General features: G+C 35.2%; 1 protein-coding gene across 2 annotated transcripts in view; it reads left to right on the forward strand.

The window, feature by feature from the left end:
• The window catches only part of CDK17 (cyclin dependent kinase 17), a 110,545-nt gene that overhangs the window by 37,611 nt on the left and 56,919 nt on the right, over positions 1–16,015 (forward strand). The window contains exon 1 of one of the 2 annotated variants that reach the window (XM_058741714.1): positions 12,777–13,082. The exons of the other annotated variant lie outside the window; for it this stretch is intronic. The gene's annotated coding sequence lies outside the window, so the exon portion shown is untranslated. Of the gene's footprint in view, positions 1–12,776; positions 13,083–16,015 lie in introns of those variants that run through there. 2 annotated transcript variants of the gene reach the window in all.

The raw sequence follows: 16,015 nt of genomic DNA on the forward strand, positions 1-16,015 counted from the left end.
CGAGTGAGAGAGTATGAGCAGTGGAGGGGCACAGAGAGAGAGAGAGAGAGACAGAATCTGAAGTAGGCTCTAGCTCTGAGCTGTCAACACAGAGCCCGATGTGGGGCTCGAACTCAGGAACTGTGAGATTATGACCTGAGCTGAAGCTGGACACTTAACTGACTGAGCGTCCAGGTGCCCCAAGGTGTGGTTTTTCTTTGGAAAAAGATGATCACGCATGCTTTCACTTATTTTACTCAAGATTATTACCTAAGTTACAAAAATTAAAAAGGCAGTTTTTGTGTTTCACTTGTAATCTGCACATGAGGCAATTTATTTGTAAGCAGATTAATGGAAAGAGCACATAGATTTTGAATTTCTGTTGTATCAGGATTTACTTAGTAGCTTAATGACTCTTGGATGAGTCACTTAAGTTTTGAGCTTTTGTTTTCTCATTTGTGTAACAGGAATGGTAAATAGTTATACTTTTTTACCTCATGGAATCCTTTTAAGAATCAAGTAAGATGTGAAGACTGCTTATAAACTCCATAGGGCTGTGTATATAGTGGTGCCATTCATATTATTTTAATTGTAAATTGGTAAATGAATTATGTATATGTGGCTATTAATACATATCTCAACTTTGGGGGAGAAAAGCAATTTTAATTTAACATTGGATGATAGATTTAAGGATTTTAAAGCTTTAAAATGTTTACAGATAAAAGGGAGCCTGGGTGGCTCAGTCAGTTAAAGGTCTGACTTCAGCTCAGCTCATAATCTCAATGTTGTTGAATTCAAGCCCCACGTCAGGCTCTATGCTGACAGCTCAGAGCTTGGAGCCTGCTTCGGATTCTGTGTTTCCCTCTCTCTCTGTCCCTCCCCTGCTTGCACTCTGTCTCTCTCTCAAAAATAAATTAAAAAACATTAAAAATAATTAAAATGTTTATGGATAAATACATAATAGGTATGAATATAGCATATCGACGTCAGAGGATAATTAAACTGACAAAATATTTACGTCAAAAAGGCAAAAGTTTGGTGTCTGAAAAGGCTTTTATCATAGCCAAGTGATACTTTTTGCAAATTAAGCACCTTCCTTACATACCTCGTTCTATCTCCTGTTTGTGATGACCTAAACATATTTAATATGTTAATGTTAAACATATTTAATAGCTTTCATGGATGAGACTGAAGGTAGGACTGAATTGACAGCATTTTCCCTAAAAGGGAAATGTAATTTGCTGATTTTAACTTTTTCTTTTCAAAGTAGGTTTTGAAGTTCATGCTTGCTGTGTTTCTTGATAGTACCCACCAAGAGGGTTGTTGCGAGGATATTTTTAAAGTAGTAAGGAAACAAGATGGAAAGAAACAGAACATTATAAAAAAAACAAGTGTAACATGGCCAGGTGACTTAACATATGTATAATTGGAGTTCCTAAGTGTTATGGTCTGAATATTTGTTCCCCTAGATTTCATGTTGAAATCCTAATGTTCATTGTGATGGTATTAGGAGGTGAAGTTTGAGGACGTATTGAGGTCATGAGGGTGGAACTTTCATGCATGGGATTAATGCTTATATAAAAGAGATCCCCAGAAAGCTCCCTAGCCCCTTTCACCATGTGAGAATACAATAAGAAGTCTACAGCACTTAAGAGAGCCCTCACATGATCATGTGGCATCTTGATCTCAGACTTCTAGCTTCTAGACTGCGAGAAATAAGTTTCTGTTATTTATAAGCTGTCCAGTCTATAGTATTTTGTTATAACAGCCTGAACAGATTAAGCCATTGATGAAATGGATAGGGGAAGGAGGCAGAAGCAGTATTTGAAGAAATAATGGTAAATTTTTCAAAACTGTTAAGACCTCATACCACTGATACATGAAGCCCAGTGAATCCAAAACAGGATAAATAACAAACACCTTGCCTTAGTGCTTTGGAAACTTTTTCATAGCACCAGTAAGCCAAAAGAAATAACTAATAATTCTATTTATTAAGTAGTCAACAACTTAATAGTAGGAATTAGTACTGTGTCTGTCCACTGTTGGTGTTATTTTCCTCAGCACATAGTTCCAGATCACAGTGCTGAAACCCACATATAAACAAAAATCTTAAAACACAGAAGGGGCAAAAGACAAGTTACTTACAGAGAAATAAGAATTTTCAAGATTGACTTTTCAATCGATTATGTAAGTCAGAAAATAGTAGAATGACACCTTTAAAACAGAAAAAAACCTGACAATTCTATACTCAGTGAAAATATCCTTCAAAAATAAAAATGAAATACATTCTTAGATAAACAAAAGCTGATAGAAGTGTGGCATATCCATACTTCAGGAAATATTAAGGAAGTTCACCAAGCTAAAGAAAAAATTCTCAGGGACTCTTGGGTGGGTCAGTTGGTTAAGTGTCTGACTCTTGGTTTTAGCTTGGGTCACGATCTCGTGTTTTGTGACTTTGAGGCCCATGTCGGGCTCTGCTCTGACAGTGGAGAGCCTGCTTGGGATTCTCTGTCTCCCTCTCTCTCTGCTCCTTCCTTCTCTCTCTCTCTCTCTCTCTCTCTCTCTCTCTCTCTCTCAATGAATAAATAAACTTAATGAAAAAATTATTAAAAAAATTCTCAGAAGCATGATGAAATGAAGAGTAGTGGAGTAAGTATGTTGGGCAAGGCTATTAACTGCTTAAACCAATAGTTTTAACAATGTCCAGTATTCCATTGGAAATATTATATTGGTAAATAATATAACATGTGGAAGTAATTATATGACAGCAATAGCAAAAGAAGTAAATAGGGCCACCTGGGTGGCTTAGTCAGTTAAGCATTCAACTTCAGCTCAGGTCATGATCTTGCAGTTCGTGGGCTCAAGCCCCACATTTGGCTCTGTACTGACAGCTCAGAGCCTGGAGCCTGCTTCGGATTCTGTGTCACCCTCTCTCTCTGCCCCTCTCCCACTCGCACTGTCTCTCTCAAAAATGGATAAACATTAAAAAAAATTAAAGTAAGTAAATAGAGTTAAATTATAAGAATGTCTCACTGCATGGAACAGAAATAAAGACAGAAAATAAAGATGCATTTAAGACATCTTTAAGACAGAAAATAAAGATGCATTTTTGTCTTTTACAGTAACCACTGAAAGAATGATGCTAAAAGATAAGCCTGTAGAATACATAGAATAGTAAATATTTAGTTAATAGAAAAGAAAGGAAAGGAAGAATCAAAGGACAGAAAACAAGGGAACAAATGGAAAATAAGTAGAAAGATGGTAGACTTAAACTCAACTACATCAGTAATTAAATGCAAATTGACTAAATGCTCCCATGATAAGACAAATATAAATAAAAACAAAATCCAACTATATGCTGCTTACAAAGCATAAACTGAAGTTCAGGGTAAAAATAAGGGAAACAATGTGTCATGCAAATATTAAGTAAGAAATGGCTCTTCTGACTATTACTAATTAGGAGATATAGTGGCTTTAGCCAAGAAACATTACTGGAGATAAAAAGGGATAATGTTAAAAGGTTCAGTTCATTAGGATGATATAACAGTTCTTGTTTGTATACACCTAATTCATGGCTTCAAAACATGTTAGTTGTGGATTTAATACATCTATAAAATACATTTTATAGTTGTGGATTTAATACACCTCTTTCATAGACCTTTCTGATACAATAAGTAGACAAAAAAATACATTAAAAAATGAACAGTTACCCTTACCTCACACCAAATACAAAAAGTATTTGAAAATGGTTAATGGTATTAAATTGTAAGGCTAAAAATATAAAACTTATACAAGAAAAATACAGAAAAAAATATTTGTGATTTACTGGTACTAAAAATTTCAGGACATAGAGAACCAACAATAAAATAAAAGGAACAAAAGAGAACCAAAGGCAAACCACAGAACAGAAAAATATATTTGTAGTATATATGTCATGCAAAGGGCTCCCACATAAAAAAGCCTTAACTCTATTTAAAATGGGCAAAAAATTGAAGAAGATAAGTGAATGGATCATAAGCACATGAAAAGGTGGTCAACATTGTTAGTCACTAGGAAAATACAACTTAAAATGACAGATGTCATCAGAATGGCTAGAATTAAAAAAGATAGATAATACCAGTGGTTATGATGATGTGGAGTAAACGGGAACATTTACATTGGTGGTAGGAATGTATAACTGATATACCCACTTTGGAAAACTGACCATTCCTTAGAAAATTAGACATCTACCGTAATGACCTAGCAAAAAAGATGTTTACAAGAATCTCCACGGGAACTTTAATCACAGTATTCAGAAATTGGAAATAACTCAAGTGTTCATTAACAGGCTAATGAAGAACCTGTGGTATATCCATACAGTGGAATACTTTTCAGCAACAAAAGAAACTGGATGCACACAACAGCATGGATTAATCTCAGAGTCTTTATGCCGAGTAGAGAAGTCACACATTAAGAGCAAATACTCTGATGTGACTCAGTTTGCATGGAATTTCTGAAAATTGCATTACCTTACGGAACTGACACAAAGCTGCCAGTGGACCTGCTTGATCACCTTGTAGCACTGTGACCTATCTTTTAGTGCACAAAGTTCAAAAGCCAATTTATTATTTTTTAAGTTACGATCTCTCTAATAAGTAGTACTTCATGGAACCCTAGGATTCTGTAGAATTCCAGTTGACAAAGTCTGTACTGGAAGTTCTAGTTAGTAAAACTAATTGATGATGTATTTACTTCCTTGCAAAACTGGCAATAAGTGAATTTTGATTAGATGTATAGGGTATACATCAGTGAGTCCTTGTCCTCTCAGATCTTTTATTTATTTATTTTTTTTTAAATTTTTTTTCAACGTTTTTTTATTTATTTTTGGGACAGAGAGAGACAGAGCATGAACGGGGGAGGGGCAGAGAGAGAGGGAGACACAGAATCGGAAACAGGCTCCAGGCTCCGAGCCATCAGCCCAGAGCCTGACGCGGGGCTCGAACTCACGGACCGCGAGATCGTGACCTGGCTGAAGTCGGACGCTTAACCGACTGCGCCACCCAGGTGCCCCTCTCAGATCTTTTAGAAATAAATAGTGTGCGTCATTAATGATAAATGTCTGAAGTTTGTCTTTTTTCCACTTATGTACTTTGGATGCTGAGAAGATACATCTAGAACATTTGACTTATGGTGTGGAAATCATTTTTGTTAGTATTCACCTGTCCCTTGTCCCCTGTAGGAGTGGTATATGAATGGTGAAATGAATTTCTCAAAGACTAAAACTGCTTTTGTGTTTAGTGTCTCCACATTAATATTAGCATCACTGTGAGCTACATTTGGTTTCTTTGTTTCTTTTTTTTTACGCTTAAAAATTTATTTATTTTTATATTTTTATTTTTAGAGAGAGAGAGCACATGCAAATTATGGGAGGGACAGAGAGAGAGAGAGAGAGAGAGAGAGAGAGTGTATCTTAAGCAGGCCCTATACTTAAGCATGGAGTCCAACACAGGGCTTGATCCTATGATCTTGGGATCATGACCTGAACCGAAGTCAAGAGTCAGACGTTCAGCTGACCGCCACCCAGGTGCCCCTTGACTGCTTGCATTCTGGAAAACAAATTTGTTCCGTTATTTATGTTTTTTTCTGAAAGAAAAAAAAATAGCATGTGATTAGAGCAGGGATCAAACAAGCTATAGCCCTAGAGCTAAGAATGGCTTTTACATTTTTAAAGGTGGTTTTAAAAACACTTGATAGACACTGTATGTGGCTTATAAAGCTTAAAATATTTACTATTAAGTAATTTACAGATAAAATTTGCTGACATCTGAACAAGAGAATCTTCTAATATTTATTTACAGTTATTTCAAAAGTATGCAATATTTTAACTGTTTTGATGTAAGAAAGCAGAATTTACCATAATTTTAACAGCATTGTTGAATATAATTTCTGTGTTTTATATAGTTCAGTGGTTTTTAATATATTTACATTTGCACAGTCATCACCATAATCTTAGAATATTTTCATGACCACCCAAAAAATCCTTGTACCTATTCTTTCCCATCCTCTCCCATCTCCTGCCTTAGGCCTGTAAATGTTGAATGAAATTATTTAGCCCATCAGTGTGAAATGAACAGAAATGAACTAAGGTTAGTATTTATGCTATTTGTTGAGTAAATATTAAGATAAAACTACAACAGAAATAAAAATAGAAGCTGAAAGAAACCAAAATACTAAAGAATTGATACAATAGAAGTTGATAATAAAAAAAAATTAAAGTATATCCTGAGATAATACCCTTTAGTAGTACATTAGATAATTAATGTGATAGAGTTCTCGCAATAATTCTTACAAGTCCTTGAAAGAACCCATGAAGTCATAATTTAACTTCTAGCATTTTTTCCACCTTAGTGGTTTACGGAATAGTGCTGTGTTCTAATGACATCTTAGATTTGGGGAAGTGTGGTATGTTTGAAATGATGTTTTCTTAAGTCACCTATTTCAGAGGAAGATTCAGAACTTTTCAGGCAATAAAAATAATAATTTTTTTTTAAAGTTTATTTATTTTGAGAGAAACACGGCACAAGCGAGGTAGGGGCAAAGAGAGAGGGAGAGAGAGAATCCCAATCAGGGTCTGCAGTGTAAGCACAGAGCCTGATGCCAGGTTTGAACTCACGAACCATGAGATCATGACCTGAGCCGAAACCAAGAGTCGGACGTTTAACTGACTGAGTCACTCAGGTGCCCCTCAGGCAATAAAAATATTAGAGTTAATCACTAAGAAAAGATTTGGTCTAATAGAAAAAGCTACTTATGTTTTGGAGTAATAAAATAGCATTCATCTAAGATTTTAGCAGTTCAAACCTTTCACTAATCCACGTTAATCCACATCACATCTTGTGATGATTTTTGAATACGTGAGAGTTTAAAGTTTGGAGTGTTAAAATAGATGCCCTTATTTTAGGGTTCATTTTTTATATAATTTCCTCAGAGCTCATGAGAAAAATCAAATAGCATAATTTAACTAGAGTTTTCTGATTCTGAATATTTGCAGAATATTACCTTAAGTACCTAGAGAGGAGAAATTGGGATAGGTAGTGCTGGCTTTTAGGGTATTTTCAGTCAGCCTCATACACATCCTTTAAACTTTATTTTGTAGCGTGGAAGCTGAGACCCTACAAACTATATTTCTTTTTTGCCACGTAGTTCTTTATTAAATTCTGCCAATAGAATGGGAAATAGGAAAGCAAGAGGAGGTACAAGGGATTTGCTCTTTGTGTTTACTTCTCCCTATCAGTATCTTCATAGCAACAGGACTTCACCCTGGCAGTAATAAGAGCAGCAAATGGCTCCATTTTGCATTTTTCCCACTCATAGAACCCTCATCAAATCTTCTCCTAGATGCCATAAGCTAGCCTTTTGTTCCATCTCAGAGATCTCCCATCTTATCTTTTCAGGGACCCTCCTACAAATTCTTTGTTCTTAGCGTTCTTCAAAGAGTGCTTTGTTTCCAGAGATCTGGACCCCAAATGGTTTGGGGTTTCTCCAAACCATTGAGTTTTAGTAATTTCAGTCACTTCTTTTTTTCTCCCTCAGCCTGGGGGTCATAGCTGCTTCCTGTAATTACTATCTTTGTGATTATCTGAGTTCTCTTTTTTGCCTTTTCAGCTCTCCAATTCCTGGTTAACAATTTACACTAAATTCTTTGTTAAAATTACTGGTGTGATTTCTGTCTTTTGACTAATACCTGACTAATAACACTGGTCAAAATATTAGTCCTGGAGACTGAAGTCCTGGAGATAAGGCCAGTCTTCATTTAGTAGTTACTGAACCTCTGCAGTGTGCTGGGCCTTTCTTTGTTCTCTGTATCCTCTATCCGAGGTCTTCCCTTATTTGTGCTCCCAGAGGTGCTTGAGATTACATCATTATTACACTTCATTGTCACTGCCTGCTTTTCTAGATTCTCACCTCTAGGCCAGCGATAGGGTCTTTTGCTTCTTTGTTGTTAGTGCCTAACACAGGATTTCTCTATACTAGATGTTCAGTAAATATTTTAATTAATGAACATGCTTGAAGATGTGGTTGTGAAGGGCAGAAGTCATGACAATTATCTTATGAAGGGAAGGATCTTATTTTGATTATTTTTGGCATCTGAAGCTACTCAGATATTGCAATATTTAAGCTGATGTTAATATGGCATCAAAGATTATTTAATACTCTTCTAAAAGTTACATACGTGAGGTTTCACTTGGGCTTTCTGGTTCAATTGTTCTAGTTCAGTTGTTTTTGAGATTGAATATGCCTTATCTCCTTACATTTTCACCAGCTCTTATACAACTCTGTTCCAGGGAAGAATCCAGATCCATTCATCACACTTCTCAGGTTATCAGGCCTCTACCTGTCATGTCTCACATTTAATTAAGCCTTTAAGCTTCCCTTTCTACCGTCATTGTACTCATGGAGTGAACCCTGTACTTCAGTGTACTTTAATTATTAGTGTATTATTAATGCTTGGTACAGGGACACCCAGAGGGTTTCCGAGTCTTCTCGTTATTTTGATTGCAGCATATCTTCTCTCCAGTAGTTAGTGGTGTAACCCTGGCCTACATCTATCCCAGTTCCAGACCCTTAACCTCCATCATGGTATACCTTATTGGTATGCAGGTCATTCCTATTGTTATACCCTTTATTGCGGGCTACCTCCCTCTCGGTTTAATTCAAATAATTTAAATCTGTTTTCCAAAATGAGAGATTTGGGGAAATCTTTCTATTCTTGTTTCTTATTTGTAGTAGAGGATCCATTGATCAACTAACTGGATAATTTGAATCTCTTAGTCTACAATACTGAGATTTTAGGGAAAAAAGTAAATATTTCCCTGAAATTTCTTTATACTTGTGTTGTTGAGAGCTATAGATTGTTTTGCTTCTTCTTTCAGAATTGTGCTGGAGATTTGGTCTTTTGGCCTTTTCTTTATTTGCTTTTTGAGTTTTTATGTTGTTAAATTTTTTTTTTATTCCAGTGTAGTTAACATACAGTGCAGTATTCATTTAAGGTGTACAGTAGTTATCCAACAGTTTCATACGTTACTCAGTGCTCATCAAGACAAGTGCACTCCTAATCCCCTTCACCTATTTCACCAATCCCCTCATCTGCCTCACTTCTGGCAACCATCTGTTTGTTCTCTGCAGTTAAGTGTCTCCCTTTGGTTTGTCTGTCTGTTTTTCCCCCTTTGTTTCTTAAATTCCACATATGAGTGAAATCACATGGTATCTGACTTTCCCTGATTGGATTATTTCGCTTAGCATTATACTCTCTAGCTCCATCTCTGTTGTTGCATATCATTCTTTTTTTTATGACTGGATAATATTTCATTGCATATTGTATATATATACCACTTCTTTATCCTTTCATATATTGATGGACACTTGGGCTGCTTCCATAGTTTGGCTATTGTAAATAATGCTCCAATAAACATGGGGATGCATATATCTCTTCGAATTACTGTTTTTATATTCTTTGGGCAGATACCCAGTAGCACAATTACTGTATCATAGGGCGGTTCCATTTTTAATTTTTTGAGGAAACTTCACACTGTCTTCCACAGTGGCTGCACCACTTTGCATTCCCACCAACAGTGCACAAGGGTTCATTTTTCTCCACATCCTCACCAACACTTGTTTCTTGTGTTTTTTATTTTAGCCATTCTGATAGGTTTGAGGTGATATCTCATTACGGTTTGGTGTTCATTGCCCTAATGATGAGTGATGCTGAGCATCTTTTCATATGTCTTTTGGCCATCTGTATGTCTTCCTGAAGAAATACCTGTTCATGTCTTCTGCTATTTTTAATTGGGTTATTGGTGTTTTAGATGAGCCGTATCAGTTCTTTCTATATTTTGGATACTAACCCTTTGTCGGATAGGTTATTTGTAGGTATCTTCTCCCATTCAGTAGGTTGTCTTTTATATTTTGTTAGGAGACATATCTAGAAGGACATTGCTATGACCAACGTCAGAAAAATTATTGCCTGAGCTCTCTTGTAGGATTTTTATGTTTCAAGTCTCATATTTGGTCTTTACTCCAATTTGAATTTACTTTTGTGTATGGTGCAAACAGGTGGTCCAGTTTGACTCTTTTGCATATAGCTGCCCAGTTTTCTCAGCACCATTTGAAGACTTTTCCTCTTTGCATATTCTTTCCTGCTTTGCCGAAGATTACTTGACCATATAATTCTAGGTTCATTTCTGAGTTTTCTATTATGTTTTATTGATCTGTTTTTTGTTTCAGTACCATATTGTTTTGATTCCTGTAGCTTTGTAATATGGCTTGAAGTCTAGAATTGTGATGCCTTCGGTTTTGCTTTGCTTTGCTTTGGCTATTCAGGATCTTTTGTGGGTCCATACAAATTTTAGGATTGTTCTAGTTCTGTGAAAAATGCTGTTGGTATTTTGGTAGGGATTGCATTAACTCTGTAGAGTGCTTTGCATAGTGCAGACATCTTAACAATATTTGTTCTTCTAGTCCATGAGCATGGAATATTTTGTCATTTCTTTGTGTTGTCTTCATTTTCTTTCCTCAGTGTTTTATAGTTCTCAGAGGACAGACCTTTCACCTTTTTGGTTAGGTTTATTCGTACGTATCTTAGTATTTTTCATAAATAGTAAATGGGACTGTTTTCTTAATTTCTCTTTCTGCTGCTTCATTATTAATGTATAGAAATGCAATAGGTGTCTGTATATTGGTTTTGTATCCTTCAGCTTTACTGAATTTGTTCATCAGTTCTCGCCATTTTTCGGTGGAGTCCTTAGGGTTTTCTGTATATGGTATCATGTCATCTGCAAAGAGTGAAAGTTTTACTTCTTTACCAATTTGGATGCCTTTTATTTCTTTTTGTTGTCTGATTGCTATGGCTAGGACTTCCAGTGCTGGGTTGAATGAAAGTGGTGAGAGTGGGCATCCCTGTCTTATTTCTGACTGTAGAGGAAAAGCTCTGTTGTTGTTTTTTTTTTATTGTTGTTTTTTCTTCATGTAGGATGGATGATATTAGCTGTGTGTTTTTCATATATGGCCTTTATAATGTTGAGGTATGTTCCCTCTAAAACCACTTTGTTAATGGTTTTTATCATGAATGGATGTTGTACTTTGTCAAATGCCTTTTCTGCATCTTTTGAAATGATCATATGGTTGTTAGCCTTTCTTTTATTTATATATTTTTTGGAGATTTGATTTTTAGTAATCTGTACACCCAACATGGGGCTTGAACTTACAACTCTGAGATCAAAAGTAGCACGCTCCACCACCCGAGTCAGCCAGGCACCCCTCCTTTCTCTTACTGATGTGATGTATCACGTTGATTGATTTGTGAAGATTGAACCACCTCTACAACCCAGGAATAAATCCCACTTGATCATGGTGAATGACTTTTATAATGTATTGTTGGATCTGGTTTGCTAATATTTTGTTGAGGAGTTTTGCATCTGTGTTCATCAGGGATATTGGCCTGTAGTTTTCTTTTGTAGTGTTGTCTTTATCTGGTTTTGGTATGAAGGTAATGCTGGTCTCACGGAATTAATTTAGAACTTTTCCTTCCTTTTCTGTTTTTGGAACAGTTTGAGAAGAATAGGCATTAACTCTTCTTTAAATGTTTGGTAGGATTTTACTGTGAAGCCATCTGGTCCTGGACTTTTGTTTGTTGGGAGTTTTTTGATTACGGATTCAATTTCTTTGCTGGGAATTGGTGTGCTCAGATTTTGTGTTTCTTCCGTTTTGGCCGTTTCAGTTTCAGTTTTGTTTCAGTTTTGGCCATTTATATGTTTTTAGGAATTTACCCATTTTCTCTAGGTTGTCCTTTTTTTTTTTTTTTTTTTGGAGAGAGGGCACAAGTGAGCAAGGGGCAGAGAGAGAGAGAGAGAGAGAATAGCAGGGCTCACCTGGAGCTTGTGTTTTACCCAAAGTGAGGCTTGAGCTCACCCAAAGCGTGGCTCAAGCTCACCCGATGTGGGACTCAAACTCATGAGCTGTGAGATCATGACCTGAGCCAAAGTCAGATGTTTAATGACTGAGCCACCCAGGAACCCCAATTTGATGACATATATGTGTGGGTAAATCTTCAAAACCAAGTATATCGATTATTTCTTTGTAATCTTGATTTTTTAGTACATCATAGTATGTTAACATTTCATTTGATGTTTCCAATTTGTGAAATTGTGAAACTTGTTCATAAGTATTCTTACTCTCCTCTTGGGGTATATGGTAAGTATTCCTGCCAAATTAAAGGTGGGCATGGCCATGTGACTTGATTTGGCCATGAAGTGTGAGTAGAACAAGTGTGTGATACTCCTAGATGGAAACTTTAGATATTGAGTATGTACTTGGGGGGCCTGGGTGGTTCAGTCAGTTGAGCATCCACTCTTGGTTTTGGCTCAGGTCATGACCTCACGGTTTTGAGTTTGAGCCCAGCATTGGGCTTTGTGCTCTCTGTGCAGGCCTCCTTAGGATTCTCTCTCTCTGCCTGCCCCCTGCTTACACTGTTTCTGTCTCTCTTGAAATAAATAAATAAACTAAAAAAAAAAAAATAGTATATACTTTGCCACACTGTCTCCTTCCTATGGTAGCTGCTACTTTAGCCTAGGTCCTTTAAGTCACCTCTCAATGAGCATTTAGCATAAAGGAATAAAATCTTAGTTATTTTGAGACATCAAGATTTGTTGGTGTCTGTTATTGTAGCATAACTTGGTTAAACTTCTATGATTGGTCTTAATATGATTTTTTGTAGGAACATTTATTGATCAAACATATGTCAGATAAAAACTATTCTCCCAGAGTATATATATCTTTTGAATTTCAGCTTAAGTGATTGTAATAATCAGTAAAGTTATGAAGAGTATCTGTTGGAATGATCAGTTATGTGTCTTAATTTTATTCGTGGGCACAATAGTGTAGTGACAGGTATTAGACAATATTGGTAGGTTCGGAAAAGAAGGGAAGTTCAGAATGGAATGGTACCTATTCCAGAAGTGACCAGATTTCATACCTGATAACATTAAATATAGGCCATTTGTTTCAAAAAAGAAAGAAAGAAAGAAATCCTCTCTGAGCATAGTCCATTTTGGAAGCTCATCTGTTAAGTAAGTGAGTAGCCTGAGATTACACAGCTACTTATTGGCAGGACTGGGGAAGAAAAGTCAGCCCTTTTGACTCTAACCCTGTGTCCTTTTTATTATTAAAACATTTTCACTTATTCTCTTATAAGATTTTTAAACCACTCAGTCTTTAATTATGCCTTTCCTTTCATTCTTAGTTTTTTCCCCTAAACTTAATTTACATTTTCCCACCAATTTGCACAGAATTGTGTTAATCACAATTTGTGGCTCATGACACGTTATTCTCACTGGTCTGTGCATGATTTTATCTAGAGTGTATTTATACATCAGTAAAGTAGTATCTGTGAATCCAACTTCTCAAACATTACCAATTGTTTACATCTTCTGTGTGTTCTTGCCTCTCCCTAAATGCTGGCTATCATTCTGAAATTTGTATTTCAGTCTTTTATGTTTCATAAAGATTTTATTATAAACACATTTACCTAAACAATGTATTTTTTTTTTTTGGTTTTTGTTTATAAAACAAGTATGCTAAAAGGTAGTCTTCTGAATTTGTTTTTTTGATTTGATACAGTGTTATTAATATTCTTGTCGCATGTAATTGTCGTTCATTCATTTTTACCACTGTATATAGTCTTACATTCTGCAAATTTATCAGGATTTATCCTTTTTCCTTATTACAGACATTTGGGTTGTTCCCAGTGTTACGCTGTTACAGACATGTTGCTGTGAGCATTTCTGTTCATATTTCTGGGTAAACGTGTATTAAAGTTTCTCTTGGATATGTGCCCAGAATAAGAATTATAGGATCATAGGGCATGTAATATTTAACTTTACAAAATGGTACCTAATTAATTTCCACTATTAATTATAATAATATATTGTATATTATATATTATATTAATCATAATTAATTTGTTAATATAAATTATATATATTTAATTTCCACTATTATAATACTGTTCATTTTTTTTTTCTTGACCAGGATTGCCAGAGGTTTACCAATTTTATTAATCTTTTGAAAGAACCAGGGAAACTATGAGGCTTGTTGTAATGTTTTAGATAATCAGTTGTCATGGTTTAAACTAAGGCTTAGCAGTGGAGGTAGAGGGTGGTGGGATGGAGAACTGTGAGGGGTATGAAAATAGCACAGTCTGACTTGATCCAATTGGATATGCATTTGAGGGAATGGAAATTAAAGAATGACCTTTGAGTTTGTGGCCAAATATGAATCAAGAGTATAAATGTAGTTACTTTGTCTGATCTTGCAATTGCAAAGTGCCTAGATCAGTTTTGTTTCCATTAGTGTATGTGCCATTATTTTCCGATTTTAAAAATAAAGCTTTTAGGGGTATTGTTTTTTCTCTAATGCTTGGGGAAACATTTTATTTAAACTACTTTACCTTCCTCAAGAAGAACTTTGAAACTAGTGTTCTAATATTATCACTAGTTGACTCTTCACCAAATAAAATAAGCTGGATTACTCTAGAGAGGATAGGTCAGGTACTACACAAAGCTGTAAACTCCCACTGCTTCCTTTATTGCTTAAAAGTGTTAGTTTTCAAGGGATTAAGTAATGTAATTTGAAGCCCAGAATAATCAATAGTCTACTTCAACCTATTGTGGATCTACTTTGAGAAATACTTACATGTAAACCCATGATTAGGAGCTCTTATCACTTAATTGAGATAGACAATAGTAATTTGAATTGCCTTCTTTGTTTTTGAATTATAGTGGAAGAGTTTCGATTTTTTTAGAGTAGTAATATTTCACTAGCCATCAAAGATGATTTTCAAGGGTAGGAGATAATTGGCAGAGCAAGTGTTTTAAAAACAGTTTGTAGGGGTGCCTGGTTGGCTCAGTCAATAGAGCCTATGACTCTTGATCTCTGGGTAGTGAGTTCAAGCCCCACACTGGGCATGGAGCCTACTTAAAATTTAAAAAATTAAAATTAAAATTTATATTTTTCAGTGAACTCCTAGTTTTACAATATAATTTAAAGCATTTTTAAATCATAGAAAATATGGTAAAATTAATTTAGCTAGAGTGAATAATAATTTGACCCATTTACAAAGGAATAGATAAAAAGTAATGAAGTCTTACATTTTTCAGATACCTTTTTGTTTTCAAATCTTTTCTGCTTTTTCAGTGGGCCTTTTCCTTTTTGTGTATAACCATTTGTGTATCAAAATCACACACTACCTCAAATGATTACAATTGCTCTCTTGGTTCTGCTGTGAGTAAGCCCATTATTATCAAAAGCATCATATGACATTTCTAATAGATGACTTTCTGAATTCACTGAAACCAAACAGCTGTTTCAAACAAATGCCCTTTCTGTGGGGATTTATCATCTGCAAATCAATTTATTGTTATTTGTGATGAAAGTATTTACATTTTGAGTGATTTTTAAAAATCAGATTTTAATCATATTTTAAATTTTAATGTATTTTCCAACAATATAAGCAGAAATACATGTTAAAGAAAATAAAATACTTCTGGTAGAAAGCCAGAGGATTTGGAGATTATTTATACCAATGAATGTATTGAGATGCAACATTAATAAGCCTGTTAGAGATTTCTTGGTGACTGGTTTCGGTTTTGTCTAAGATGTTACTGAATCCAAGAGATAATGAATCAAGATGAGTAGGGATTTCACTTCATGTTCCAATATAGTGAACTAAAGGTCTTGATCTTTTCAGCCAATCAGATTGTTTTACATAAGTTATCAAATTGGTGAAGCAGTTTTCATGAAAAGTACAGTTTATTTTCTTTGTTGAATGAATTATTTGACTTTTGTAATAGTTTTAACAACATTTAGTGTATTAACCTGCATTACTGTCACTGGAGTACTGTAACTTTATTGTTCTGGAAATGATATACTACCTCCCCAAGACTAAGTTTCTTGTGGGCAGAGTTCATGTTTTATTTATCTTTCTGCCTTCATGCTACATATT

The sequence above is a fragment of the Neofelis nebulosa genome, chromosome 8 (assembly GCF_028018385.1).
Source record: "Neofelis nebulosa isolate mNeoNeb1 chromosome 8, mNeoNeb1.pri, whole genome shotgun sequence".
Classification (NCBI taxonomy): Eukaryota; Metazoa; Chordata; class Mammalia; order Carnivora; family Felidae; genus Neofelis; species Neofelis nebulosa.